At 46.0% G+C, this 14765-nt stretch overlaps 1 pseudogene across 1 annotated transcript; it reads left to right on the plus strand.

The window, feature by feature from the left end:
- Positions 1-10434: 10434 nt before the first annotated feature.
- On the plus strand, positions 10435-10745 carry LOC308424330 (non-histone chromosomal protein HMG-17-like; annotated as a pseudogene). Its single transcript has one exon. The product of its transcript is annotated as a non-histone chromosomal protein HMG-17-like (transcript).
- Positions 10746-14765: the final 4020 nt, after the last annotated feature.

Consider the following 14765-nt stretch of genomic DNA (forward strand, 5'->3'; position numbering starts at 1 on the left):
AAAAATAAAAGGGAAGAAGAAGTCATTTGAAACAAGGCTTCTATTTTGAGTAGGGGTCAAGTAAAGTTTCAGTTCCCAACACTTCCCTGGGACTTGACATCTTACTTGGCAGAAATAGAGATGTATGTGGGTAACTGACATCCTGGTTGGCAAGTTAAGACATGGATGTTAGACAAGGCAAGTCCCCTGCCTCAGTTGAATACCCCAACCAATGGGAGCAGGATAAGTGTACACCAAAGACATGTTCCTAAGGAATTCCCCTGTCTCTAGATTCTGATTAGTGTAATAACTTGACACAGATGTTTGTGGATTTAAGCTTAAAAGCCCTGTAGGATCTTAACTCAATGTCATATATATCCAGCTTGTGAATCTGGACTATGGTCTGATTGATCTCTCTTGGGGTCTGGTGGCCCATAAACTATCACTACAGTGTGTGCCTGAGATGAGTGTGTGCGTGGCTTCTGGGATGATACCGAGACCCTAACACATGGTGTACTAAACTCGGGCTCTTTCTACTTAAGCTAGTTTGCTTCCTGTGGCCTGAGACGATGTTTGGGATGAAGAACAGGTTCAAGCTCTAAACCTTCTCTCCCCTGCTGATCTATAGCTGTGAGAGGTCTGGGGCTGTAGATCAGTAGTGGAGGGTTTCCTGAGTACTTGATGGGCAATGGGGGGAAAAATGCCAACCTGTGAGTGGGTGAATGGATGAATCTGCACAAAGGAAGCCACAGCTTCTCCTGGAGGCCCTTTAGAGACCTTGGAAGAAAGAATTGGCCCAGGAGAACTGAGTGGGGGATCAGTTCAGGTGGGACAGTAGCAGGTACAGGAACACTGAATGACCTTCAGTGAGGGTAGGGAGAGGACTAGGACAAAGCAAATGCTCCAGAGTGCCACCCAACCCTGCTCCCAATGCACCATAACTGACAGGACCCCCACAGATACTCACAGATACTAAGTACAGGGTTGTGAAGCTGAGTTCTACCTTGAAGGCAAGGCAGGTCATCTGAGCATGATGCAAACCAACCACGTGGAACGCGTGTGTTCAAGCCAGCGTGACCACCTACAGCCTTCAAGGAACTTTCTCTCTAGAGAAGTTACCTTGTTCCCAAGAGGCAGAGACTTGCGCACACCCAAACAGAGACCATTCCAGGGAGCTGAGTTGCCTGAAATAGGCAATTGGTATCAGGGACAAGTGTGTTGTCAGAACCTTTCCCCCCTATAAGTGCCCCTCAGAACTACAGTGACAAAGGCAAGCCAGACAACACAACAGACCCAAATGTAAGACTCAACTGTGTTAGCAGAGGTGGCACTTTATTTAAAGATTTATTTATTTATTTATTATAGATAAGTACACTGTCTCTGTCTTCAGACACACCAGAAGAGGGTGTCAGATCCCATTACAGATGATGTGAGCCACCATGTGGTTGCTGGGATTTGAACTCAGTACCTCTGGAAGAATAGTCAGTGCTCTTAAGCTATCTCTCGAGCTCCAGGTGGCACTTTTAATGTTGCTCCCTTCAAGAGCAACCTTGGGTGGGTATCACTGTCCTTAAGTTACAGGAAGAGAAAAATTTTTTAAAGTTGAATCCAGTGATGAGAATGTGGTAGCTGAAGCCCAGACCTCTGGTGGTGAACAAGCTTCCCTTCTCACTTTGAAAGAATTTCACACCTTGACTGACTCGGGAGAGAGGCCCTCTGTGCCCTGTGGCACTGTTTCAGCTTCCTGTTAGGACACTTTCTCTGCTATTGCTAATCAACCCTCCAGCATCGCCCACTGAAAGCTCTGCTGGCTCTGGAAGCAGACCTGGGAGTACCATTGCCACCAGCCACTTCCTTTCCTACTTCCTAGTTTTTGTTCTTGTTTTAAACTTGAGGGCAATCTTATAGTCTGAGTGGAAAACAGCAGGGCAGGCGAGCTGGATGAGTCTCGAGCAAGGAAAGTCTGGCTTTCCCAATTAGAGTCTAAGAAAGTCAGCGTGCAACAGAGCCGGGTGGCATCGAGGGAGGGGTGGGAGGCTGCAGAGAAACCAGAGCGCCAAGGAAAGCATGCTTAGGCTGTTGGCCAGTGTCTGAAAGAGAAAGAAGGAAGAGGACAGAGCTGCCATGGGGATGGGGCAGCTGCACTTCTTGCTGCTAATGGGCCAGGCCAGAGAATAACTACCTCACCTTGTTCTCTCCTCAGAGTGGTTAATGAATATGCTGATATCCAACCAGTCATACATTGGGGGAGCCCTGCAGACTGAAGAGACATTGCGCTCCTCCATGCAAACAATTTTGTTTGTATTTTTAGGGTTCGAACATCTCAGAAGCTAGGTAATCTCCCTTACCACTGAGATACATCCCAGGCCTACTACCAACAGAAATTTTTATTAGTTAGAGCTTGATATGTAATAAAGATAAAGATCACATCGGGGACATATGTTTTTAAAATAGATTTCCTAGAAGAGATGGCTCAGCAGGTTTTTTTTCTGTTTTGTTTTGTGTTAAGATTTTTATTTTATTTATATGAGTACAATATAGCTGTCAGACACACCAGAAGAGGCCATCAGATCCCATTACAGATGGTTGTGTAATGTGGCTGCTGGGAATTAAACTCAGGACCTCTGGAAGAACAGTCAGTGCTCTTAACCACTGAGCCATCTCTCCAGCCCAGCCAGTTAAGAGCACTACCTGCTCTTATAGAGGAGCTGGGTTTAAATCACAGACCCTACACAGTGGCTCACAACCATCTGTAACTCCATTCCGAGGAAATCCAATGCCTTTGTCTGGCTTTTACATGTCCCAGGCATGTAAATGGTGTACAGACATACCTGCAGGCAAAACACTTATAAAGTAAACATAAGAAAATAAATTATAAGTGTATATAGTTTGATTGGCATAATCAAATTCCCATGTGCAATTAGTATTTGGCAATTAAAATAATATTAATAGCATTTCAACAGAGATGGTTTCTTTTGCAGTGAAATCACAAGCTCTTAGGAGAATTCCAAATCGCACAAAATAGTTTAAGAACTCTTGAATGGTCTGGCAGTGGTGGTGTACCCATTAAGTCCCAGTACTTAGGAGGCAGAGGCAGGTGAATCTCTTAGTCTGAGATCAACTTGCTCTACAAAGTAAATTTCAGGACAACCAGGGCTACTCAGAGAAACCTTTTCTCTGAAAAACAAAACAAAAAGCTAAGAAAATGGAGCTGGAGAGATGGCTCAGTGCATTACAGATGGTTAAGAGCACTGACTGCTCTTCCAGAGGTCCTGAGTTCAATTCCCAGCAACCACATGGTGGCTCACAACCATCTGTAATGGGATCTTATGCCCTCTTCTGGTGTGTCTGAAGACAGTGACAGTGTACACACATACATAAAATAAATAAACAAATTTAAAAACTAAAAAACAATCCTGAATGATAAAGTACAAGCTTTAGACCCTTGTCTTGGTTGTGACTACTATTATAAGAGGAAAGGTGTTTTTTTTTTTTGTTTTTTGTTTTTTGTTTTTTTGTTTTTTTTTTTATTTCATTTTTTTTTTCCTCCCTGTGCCTTGTGCCTGTGAGAAGGTTTACATTTCTGCAGCCTAGTCCATCACTGAGGGAAATCAGGACAGGAATTCAATCAGGCCAGAAACCTGGAGGCAGGAGCTGAGACAGAGGCCCTGAAGGGGTGCTGCTCACTGGCTTGCTCTTCATGGCTTGCTCAGCCTGCTTTCTTTCAGCACCCAGGACCACAGCCACCAGCACCCAGTACCACTCACAATGGCTGCACCCTTTCTTTCCCATCAGTCACTCATTCATAAGATGCCCTAAAGACAGACCTGAGGGACTGTTTTCTCAAGTGAGGTTCCTACCTTTCACATAACTCAAGCTTGTGTCAAGTTGATGTAAAACTAGTCACCTCAGCCCCTCCCTCTGACCTGGAAGAAGCTCTGTATCCATCCTTTCACTTTTTTTCACTTTTCTTTCTTTGTTTTCTTTTCTTTTTTTTTTAAATTCCCTCTTCTTAGTTACAGCTGGCAATGGTGTGAACCACCACCATGTAAGTGCTGGGACCAAACCCCTTCCTCTGTGTTGGGATTCTGTAAATCCCACCCCTCAGTTACCTGACACTATAAAAGGGGCTGCTTGCCCCCTTTCTCTCTTTTGTTCTTGCTTTCCCACCCTTACCCCTTTTCTTCCCCTTCCCTTCCCCCCTCTCTCTCCACATGCTCATGGTTGGCCTCTACTCCTCTATTCTTCTCTTCTCTCTCTGCCTCTACCACCCTCTTAACTCTCCCATGACCTGAATAAACTCTATTTTGTACTATACCATCACGTGGCTGGTCCCTCAGGGGGAAGGGATTCCCAACATGGGGTCCCCAAAGGCATCTGCCTTGCCCCCAGGCCTAGCCACACCTCCATGGACCATATCTTCCCCACTCTCTTCATCCTTTTCCTAACATTAGCGCCGAAACCCGGGATGCCATCTTTTAACAGCATTGGTGCCCTGTGTGAGGAGATGAGATTTCTTCACGATCTCTTTCTCCTTTAACCCTGAAAGAGCAACAAGTGATAACCACTGAGCCCTCTTCTCTCCAGACCCTGAACCCAGCAGCTCACCCATGCTAGCCACACGATTTACTACTGTACACCCTGGCCAACTTTAACACTTATCACAATATGACTCAGGGTCTTGGGGTGGACACTGGGCCTCCTGAGACATGCAAACAGCCTAACTCTAACCAAAGAGCCTGGTCTTGTAGATGGATAATGTCACTCAAATAAAATGAAATCAAATTCTGTCCTTAATCTGACAGTACCCAGACTAGGAGCTAAAAGGCCTGGAACAAATATTCTGTGGTGGGGGCTAGGGGTGTGGCTTATTCAGTAGTCTTTGGCTGGCACACACACAACCCTGGTTCAGTCTCCAGCACTGCATAAAACTAGTCTTAGTGGTACACACCTATGATCCTAGAACTCATGACGTAGAGGCAGGAGGATCAGAAACTTGAAATCCATCCTTAGCTACATAATGAGTTTGACGTCAGCCTGGACTACTAGAGATTCTGTCTTAAGAAAGAAAGAAAGAAAAAAACTGTTGGAGGGAAAAAAGGTTTTCTAAACATGTATTTATCATTTATCTAAAATCCCGTGTTTTGTGTTTAGGAGAAGTTATAACTGGTTGTGAGCAATTTATAGATACATAAAAAGATGCTCACCCTCTGCTGCTGGGGACGACCTAACTGAAAGGCACAGTGACACCACGGCTAACCTCAGCAGATTCTACCAGGCCAGGACAGGACTGCCGAGCCAGCAGGCTTGCTGCCACAGAGCCCAGCTCTGGGCGGAGCAGCACTTGGCAAATATTTAGTTCCAGCAAGCACCGGAAGGCTGGAGCTGAGATAGCAGCGTGTGGACTCAGTATGGCCTCCTGGCAGGCTCTGTTTGCTCTCGCAGTCTGTAGGAAATCCAAGATTGTCAGTTTGAAATCAGGAGCTTTCACACCTTTCCTATCTAGCTGGGCCTGAGCTGGCTTGCTCCCCTCCTACCTTCCTACACCAGTGGTTTCACTTGCTCCCTAAACCCAGATAAACACACTTCTAGTCCTGTAAACACAGAAGTGTGCTTGTGTGTGTGGTGTGTGCTTGTGTGTGGTGTGTGTGTGTGTGCATCCGCAGCACGGCCCCTGCCTCACACAAGTGGCATGAATAGGAAGAACATAAAGAAGAAATGAAAGTGAAAAAATTACTCAGCACCTCAGGCAAAAAGCTTAGGGAAACCCTGGGTGGGTAGAATGTCAGTAGAGACCCAGGCTGCTCAAGTCAGAAGTTGGGGCAGTCCTGGTCTCTACCCCAACACACCTGCAGTCACTGTGCCTTCCTAAGTCCCCTGGAAAGCCCCCTTCCCCCTTCCCCTAACGGAGGCTCTCACTTTCTCTATTGGATCAATGTACCCATTCACCCTTAAAGCCACCTCTGGCCCTGCCCCACTCCTCTCCAGCAGAGCTGTAAATTCAGAGTGATTCTCATATGCAAATCAAAGCAAAGCCCCTGGGGAGGGGGGCCCCTGGGGCTCCTTGCCTCTGCTCTTGGCTCAGGCAGCCCAGAATCACCCTGGGTGCCTGGCTCTCAACACCTGCTCTTCAGCCTTGAGGTTCACAAAGAAGACTTAAAGTTTTCGTTTGTTTTATTTTGCTTTTGAGACAGGGTCTCATTTAATCCAGGCTGGCATCAGACTCACTGTGTAGCTGAGGACTCTCTTGACCTCCTGCTGCCTCCCAAGTGCTGGGATTGCAAGCTTGCCCAAAACTGCCACTGGCCGGAAACAGAGACTTTTGTTTGTTTGTTTGTTTGTTTGTGTTTTCCAAGACAGGGTTTCTCTGTGTAGCTCTGGTTGTGCTGGAACTCTGTAGACCAGGCTGGCCTCAAACTCACTGAGTGCCTCCTGAGTGCTGGGATTAAGGTATGCATCACCACCAGCACCTAGTTAGGACTTTTTAAATTTTTAAAGTATGTGTGTTTGGTATATGTGTGAGGGAGTGAGTGCACATGTGTGTGTGCGTGTTCATGCACGTAAAGGCCAGAGGTCAACACTGAGTATCTTCAATACCTCTCCACATGATTTTGAGACAAGTTTCCTCCTGAATCTAGAACTGACCCACTTAGCTAAATGGCAGGCCAGCAAGCCCCAGGAGCCTCCTGTCTCACCCATCTCAAGCTCCTTTCCTGGCCTACTCAACCAGAGTCTAGGAGGGTTATAGACACTTGGGATTCTGTAAACCCCACCCCTCAAGTACCTGGCAGTAGCCAGGTATGCTCCGCCCCAAGTGACCTGACACTATAAAAGGGGCTGCTTGCCCCCTCCTCTCTCTCTTGGCCTCTCTTGCCTCCTGGCTCTCTTGCTCTCCCACCCCTACCCCTCCTCTTCCCCTTCCTTTCCCCCCCTCTCTCTCTGCCTCTACCACCCTCTTAACTCTCATGACCTGAATAAACTCTATTCTGTACTATACCGTCCTGTGGCTGGCTGGTCCCTGAGGGGGAAGGGATTCCCAACATGGACCCCGCCCAGGCCTCACCACGTCTCCATGAGCCACATGCCCTCCACTCTCTTCATTCTTCCCCTAACATGTCATCTTTTTACAACATTGGTACCCTGTGACTTTTCCTTTCATTGGTGCCCTGTCATCTTTTCCTTTCAGACACAATTTCTGGCTTCTTTGGTGGTGTTTACAGCTGCTGCTGCTCTTTTCTCCTCCTCCTTCTGTGTGTGTATGTGTGCATGCGTGTACACACGTGTGCGTACATGCAATGCATTCACGCCACAAGACTCATAGGAGTTACAGCATATCATGTGGAATTCAGTTCTCTCCTTACAACATGTGGGTCCTGAAAATCAAACTCAGGCTTGGCAACAATGCCTTTAAACTTTGAACATCTCTCTAGTCCCTCTGGCTTCCTAAAAAAAGGGGGAGAGGAGCTAGGTGGTGTTGGCACATACCTTTGATCCCAGCATTTGGGAAGCAGAAGCAGGTGGATCTCTGAGTTCAAGGACAGCCTGGTCTATAGATGGCTCATCCACCGGCCTCTGAAAGGCTCCAGACTGCAGACTGAACATGGACAGCAGAATATATCACTGCATGAGAGGAGGAGATGGAAGGAGAGTGAGAGAGGAAGAGAAAAGAGAGACCAGAGAGGACACCAGAGGAGGGGGAGTCATGGGAGCGAGAGAACCAAGAGGCTAAGGGAGCTCATGGCCAAAATGGCTGCGTAGAGGAAAAAAAAGAAAAAAAAAAAAAAAAAAGCTGGGGGAAGGAAGCCCAGCAGGTAGAGAGGTTTAAGGCAAGGGGTAGGGCTGAGAAGAGCCATTAGGAGCCAGGCCTCTGGAACCTGACTTGAGGTGATGGAAGAGCCTGGCAGTCAGCGTCAGCTTTCATATGATAATAGGCACCTCAGTTAGCCATTTGTCCCCGGTTTCTTTGGGACCTAATGCACCTGTAACTCCAACGCCAAGAACTGGAAGACCCAGCTTTGTATTCTTGCTGTCCCAGGCTCAGGGCATGCACGTGGTTCATAGACGTACGTGTAGGCAAAACACTCCCTTCAAAGTTACTTTTATCTGTGTGCAAGATGCAGGTGTGTGTCACACATGCATGTGGCGTGCAGAAGGACATGTTGCAGGAGCTGGTTCTGTCTTTTCTCCGAATGAGTCAAACCCAGGCCCTCTGGCCTGTGGGCAAGCACCTTTACCTGCTGAGCCAGTCTGCCAGCTTCATTTCTGCCTTTGTACATGGGTGCTGAGGTTGTGAACTCAGGTACTGATGGACAGATACTTTATCAACTGAGCCAGTCCCGAGACTGTTCGTTTTTAAAGCTCTCTAAGTGGTTCAATATACAGACCAGGCAGAAAAACACTATGCCCAGGCTATAGTATACACTTCGGGAGGAGTTTGCAGCAACTTCACATTACCCAATGTTTATACTTCAGCAAATACCAAGTCCCTTGACTTGAGGCTGCCATGACAAATACTGTTTAGGCTTTTCGTGGGGCCTGCACCCTATCACAGTGTTCTGTGCCAATTCCCATCTTCAGGGAAGAGAACAAACATTTCATCTCAGAGCGAAGCTGTTTAACAACCCAACAGCTTCAGGAAGTCCCTGAAATTGACCACATTCTATAGCACTATTCCTCCCCAAGCTTATAGAAACAATATGGATGGCTGGGAGATACTCTCAGAAAAGTCTAGCCACACAAAGAAGGCTCTCCCTAACCTTCCTAGATGCCTGCAAGTTGTTCAGTATACCCCAGATTCCTAGAGCTGTGATCCATGCTCCAGTGAGCTTTGGAGAGGCAGATGAATCATTTCTGCTCCTGTAAGTAACCCCAATAAAACTCACTGGTACCTAGGCACGGTGGCACAAACCTTTAATCCCAGCACACAGACAGGGAGATCTGTGTGAGTTCAAGGCCAAACAGGGCAACAAACACATTGAGACCCTGTCTCAAAAAAAAACAGAACCGGAAGAACAACAAACCCAATCTCGTTGGTTCATCTACTTGGACTTGGAAGCTTCCTTATTTCTGTAGTCAGTACTCTATCTGAGATAAGCAGACATTTACTCACGTCTCCCACAAACGCTGTCAACAGCCATTCCCCCTACCCCCCTTTTTTAACCTCCTACTGTTTCAGTCACTCTAACAGGCTTGAACTCCAAACTTGCCCCACTATAGCTTCAGGGTCTTTCTGTCAGCCCCAGATCCCAGCACCAACCTCATCAGACTCAGCTTGTACATCCTTTGTTTTTTAAAGCCTTTACTCAATTCTTGCCTCCTGTGGGCACCCCCCCCCCCGAGTTCAGGGACTGTGACTAAGCCTTCTTGGTAGCCATGGTAGAGGGATTAAACAAGTGTTTGGGAAAATCCACAAATGAACATGCTTGTATAGGTCAAGGACAGGTCTGTGCAGAGGCAGGGAACTGAGGAGTGTGATAAAACCATAGCTTCCAAAAGCTTAGGGCTGGCCCCTCAAGAATGGGCTTGTTCATGAGTGTGTTTGTCTGGCATGTTTGGCCCTGGGTTTGATCCCCTGTAGTACCGACACAGCACTCCTCTCCCTAATTAATCAGGTGGCTTTGTAAAAAGCCAAGCAGCAGGCAGAAACACACAGCGCCAAAGCTGAGGAAGTGGTAGCAGCCTGCAGCCTTCTCCCTGGAAGAGCAGAAAGGGCAGATGTGTGTGTCCTGATGGGAACACTCAGGAGAATGTGGCCCTGGGTTAGGTTTACCTCTGACCTTTCCAGGATCAAAGGCTGGATTACAGACAGAGGGCCACCTGTCGGGTATCCAAATATTTACAGGTTATAAATTAAGCTAACAACCTGATAAAAAGCAGCGGATGGTGGTGCACTTATCTAATCCTGGCCCCCCACAGCGTGCAGCAGGAAGATCAGAAATTTGAGGCCACTATATAGCAAGTTCCAGGCTAGCCAGAGCTGGATAGTGAAGCCTTGTCCCCCAGAAAGATCCCCCGACATTGCTAGTTGGTTTTGAGGACCTGGCCTCAACACTCAGTGATGATAGTTCTGCTGCCAAACCCATTCAAGCGCTGTGAGCAGCCATGTCTGGCTGCCTATTCTGTTTTTTGTCTTTTTTTTTTTTTTTTTAAGATTTATTTTTATTTATATGAGTACACTGTAGCTGTCTCAGACACACCAGAAGAGGGCATCAGATCCCATTACAGATAGTTGTGAGCCACCATGTGGATGCTGGAAATTGAATTCGGGACCTCTGGAAGAGCAGTCAGTGCTCTTAACCACTGAGCCATCTCTCCAGCCCTGTTTTTGTTTTTTAAGACAGGGTTTCTCTGTGTAAGAGCTCTGGCTGTCCTGGAACTCAATATCAGGCCTGGCTCACTACAAGAGGGCATCAGATCTCTCTAGCCCTACTTTTTGTAGTTTTAAGAAATGCTTTTATGGGCTTTTATATATTCCTGTTTAGCGCTGCCGCCGCCATACCCAAAAGAAAGGCCGAGGGGATGCTAAAGGAGACAAAGCCAAGGGGAAGGACGAGCCACAGAGAAGATCTGCAAGGTTGTCTTCTAAACCTGCTCCTCCAAAGCCTGAGTCCAAGCCTAAAAAGGCCCCAGCAAAGAAGGAAGAGAAGGTACCCAAGGGGAAAAAGGGGAAAGCCGATGCCGGGAAGGATGCGAATAATCCTGCAGAAAATGGAGACGCCAAAACAAACCAGGCACAGAAAGCTGAAGGTGCTGGAGATGCCAAGTGACGTGTGTGCATTTTTGATAACTGTGTACTTCTGGTGACTGTACAGTTTGAAATACTATCTTTTATCAAGTTTTATAAAAATGCAGAATTTTGTTTTGCTTTTTAAAAAAACTATATTGTTAGCACCCAGAACACTTCATTGTGGGAGGGGGGAGGATCATGTGTCACTAACATTTTAAAATATCACCCAAGCTGGATTGAGAACAGAAAACCTCTTTCCTTGATAATTTTGAGAGGCTCCTGATCCTGCATAGGTGGATACCAAGGCACAAATGCCTTGTGGTCTGAGAAAACTCTAAATTCATTTTTATAACCTTTCCCCTGTGTACTATGAACATAGACATAATTCCCTTAAAACCAGAGACCTGTTGAAACCTGACCCCCAAAATTGGTTTTCTAGTCTATTGGACAATGTGGACTTTGCAATGACTTCATCAAGTGTTCTCAGAAGAGCAATGGTTCCTTTTATAAAAGATTGTGGATCTTCAGATTGATAATTCTACCATGTTCATTTCCCGAAAGTCAGGGTCGGCTTGTGAAAAGTTGTTAAACAACATCCTTAATGTGAAATGTCAACTCTCATTCTAAGCTACTTCCCCCTTTTCGAAGCATTGAATAAAGATTTTATTGGGTTTTACAGTGGCTTTCTGATTTTGGTAGTCTACACAAGAAGGGAATTTGGAAGCTCTTGTATATTGTTGAGTGTCTGACCATGTCATGCCTGAATACCATGACTGTTTATGAAAAGTATCTTTAATAATGCTGGTTACAGTTAAAAGAAAAAGACAGTGTACAGTGTACCTACGTAAAACAAATAAATAAATATTTTTTGAAAAAAGAAATGTTTTTATAAGGTAGGGGTGACACGCACTTTTACCACTTTTACTCCCAGCACTCGGGAGGCAGGGATGGGTGGATCTCTGTGAGTCTGAGGCCAGCCTGGGCTACTGAGGCCAACCTGGGCTACAGAGTGAGCTCCAGGACAGCCAGGGCTGTTAGGCTGCTATTCTGCTCTTACTCTTGACCAAATATGCCTTTGTGATAAACTGGGAGTCAGGTTTGAATCTGAATTCTCTGACCCTCCAGGGGTTCTCGGAAGTCAGAGAGCTGTGGGAAGAGCTAGTCTCTGCCTCCCACGTCCTCTCTGCCTTCGGTGGCAGTGATAGTCTCCTGAGTCATGGCCTCAGATCCTGGGACCTAGAAAAGTGCTACTTACACGGCAAGGCTCATCAGTCACCTATCTAAACTGGACATGGGGAAATTATCCTGGGTCACAGTGTGTGCACAATGCCGCCACCACTGTACCTCACTGTCTGTACCTCCAGTTCCAGGCGATCTGACTGTCTTCTGAAGGTCATCCCTTCTCTGACCTCCCGGTCACAAGGAAAACACCCATACACATGAACTAAAATAAAATGAACAAATCTAAAACATATTTAAAGGACAGGAGGGAGCAGTGGGGGTGGTACATGCTTTTAATCCCAGCACTCGGGAGGCAGTGGCAGGGCGATCTCTGAGCTTGAGGCCAGCTTAGTCTAGAGTGAGTTCCAGGACAGCCAGGACTACACAGAGAAACCCTGTCTTGTAAAATAGAACAGTTACTAAGACAGGTTAGATGGCAGCTTCTCCCTAAGCTTCATGTCACACACCCCGTGTGTGTGTGTGTGTGTGTGTGTTTGAATATATATATTTAAAGGCATACCACCATGCCTGGCTCCCCCAGCACGTAACACAGCAGCCACAGGAAACCACAGGAACTTACACACTGCCTGCAAAGTCAGGCTCCCACATACACCTTGCCTCTTGACCACCTAGGAATACACAGAATTCTCCGGAGAGGGCCACAGAGGTATGGACTAACCCTCTGAGACTGTAAGCCAGACCCCAATTACATTTATGAGTTGCCATAGTCACGGTGTCTCTTCACAGCAGTAGCACAGTGACTAAAGACAGGTCAGATGGCTTTGTCTCCCTAAGCCTCCTCCATAAAGCCAAGCTCTGGACCGTTGAGCACATCCCCCTGGTATATGTTATGCTTTGAGACACTGGGTCATGTCCCAGAGTGAATTCAATGTCCTCTTAGTTGTGACCTCGTAGGTCAGACCTACCTAAGAGGGAAGGGTAGGTGAGACAGTACATAGACACTCTCAGGAGACTTTCATTTTGTTTTATTATGTTTTCAAGATCAGGTCTCCCTGTGTAGCTCTGGCTGTCCTAGAACTTGCTTCATAAACTAACCTGGCTTTGAACTCACAGAGATCAGTCTGCCTCTGGGGCTAAAGGCACGTGCCACCAATGCTGGTAAACTTTAATGCCTTTCCCTTTCTTCGTAATCCAAACCAGGCTAGTAGGCTTCCAAGTTAAAAATAAAAATCTCTGGTAGCTGGTGGGATTGCTCAGTGGGTAAGGTGCTTGTTGCAAAGCCTGGAAACCTGAGTTCAATTTCTGGGAACTGTGAAGTGAAAGGAAAGAACAGACTCCACAATTTTTCCTGACCTCCACATGTGTGCTATGGTACATGCATTCCTTAATACAATAATAATACATGCTGTATATAAGTTTAATTTTATGTGTATATATACATAATCTTTTAGATTTATTTTCTGTACGTGAGTGCTTTACTCACATGTATGCCTGTGAAGAAGGCCTTGAATCCCCAAGAACTGAAGTTATGGACAGTTATGAGCTGCCATGTGGGACTGAACATCAAGTGTTCTCAACTACTGAGCCCTCTTGCCAGCCTCTAATGATATACTTTAAAGACTTAGTTTTATTCTTATTTATTTATTTATTTATTTTCAATCTCACTATTTACCTCTGGCTGGTCTGAAACTATATAGATCTGCCTGCCTTTGAGGGATGCCTAGAAAGGTTTACTGTGTGTGTGTGTGTGTGTGTGTGTGTGTTAGCATGTGCATGTGCATGTGGGTGTCTGGGGCAGACACAGGCAACAGTGGATCCCCTGGAGCTAAAGTATTGGGAACAGCCCAGTATGGGTGTTGGGGACCAAACCCCAGTCTTTTTTTTTTTTTTTTTTTTAATGTGAAAGTCCTCATTTTTTCCAAAGGTTTATTTATTTATTATATATAAGTACACTGTACTTATATACCAGAAGAGGGCATCAGATCCCATTACAGATGGTTGTGAGCCACCATGTGGTTGCTGGGATTTGAACTCAGGACCTCTGGAAGAACAGTCAGTGCTCTTGACCACTGAGCCATCTCTCCAGCCCCAAACTCCAGTCTTATCCAAAGAAAGCAAGAACTTTTACTTGCAAGATGAGTCATCTCCCTGGACTCATTAGAAAAAGCAAAACAAAATAAGACATGTTTTTGAGACAGGGTCCCACCATTTTGCCATGGCTGGCCTGGAACTCACTATGTAGACATAAATGCTGGGTGGTGGCACATGCCTTTAATCCCAGGGAGATCTTTGAGTTTAAGGCCAGCTTGGTTTATAGATTGAGTTTCAGGCCAGTTAGGGTTACACAAAACAATCCTGTGACAAACAAAAAACAAAAAAACAAAACAACCCAAGGCAAAAAAACAAACAAACCTCACATAAATTCTGTTGTTGATATGCTTTAATGGTTTCTGACATCAGTTTTCACTACGTGGTTAAGGTGGTGCTACTAGCGTTGTTTCCAGAACTTTCCAACAGAAAGGGCCAGGCACCACACACACTCAGATAACTTGTGTACACACATACTTATTTCCCATTTGGATCTAGCACCCCCTAGTACACTTTAGCATTTTTCCCTTATGTTGGGGAACTCTTTTTCCTGGTCCTCCGTATCTACAGTGTTTACTTCTTTTCCATCCTAGGGGAGATACAGTTCCAGCGTTGTTGTTCTGGCTCCCTTCCCAGTGCCTGGTATAGAAAACACGCTTCCCAGTCAGAGCACAATGTTTGTGGTTGGAGATGGGGCTCAGGAACAGGATGTTTGTATATTTATACAGTTCTTCTTCTATTTGGCTTTACATTACGTAACCGTATGCCATGCTCACAGGTTCCTTTAGGT

The sequence above is a fragment of the Micromys minutus genome (assembly GCF_963924665.1).
Source record: "Micromys minutus genome assembly, chromosome: 9".
NCBI classification, from domain to species: domain Eukaryota; kingdom Metazoa; phylum Chordata; class Mammalia; order Rodentia; family Muridae; genus Micromys; species Micromys minutus.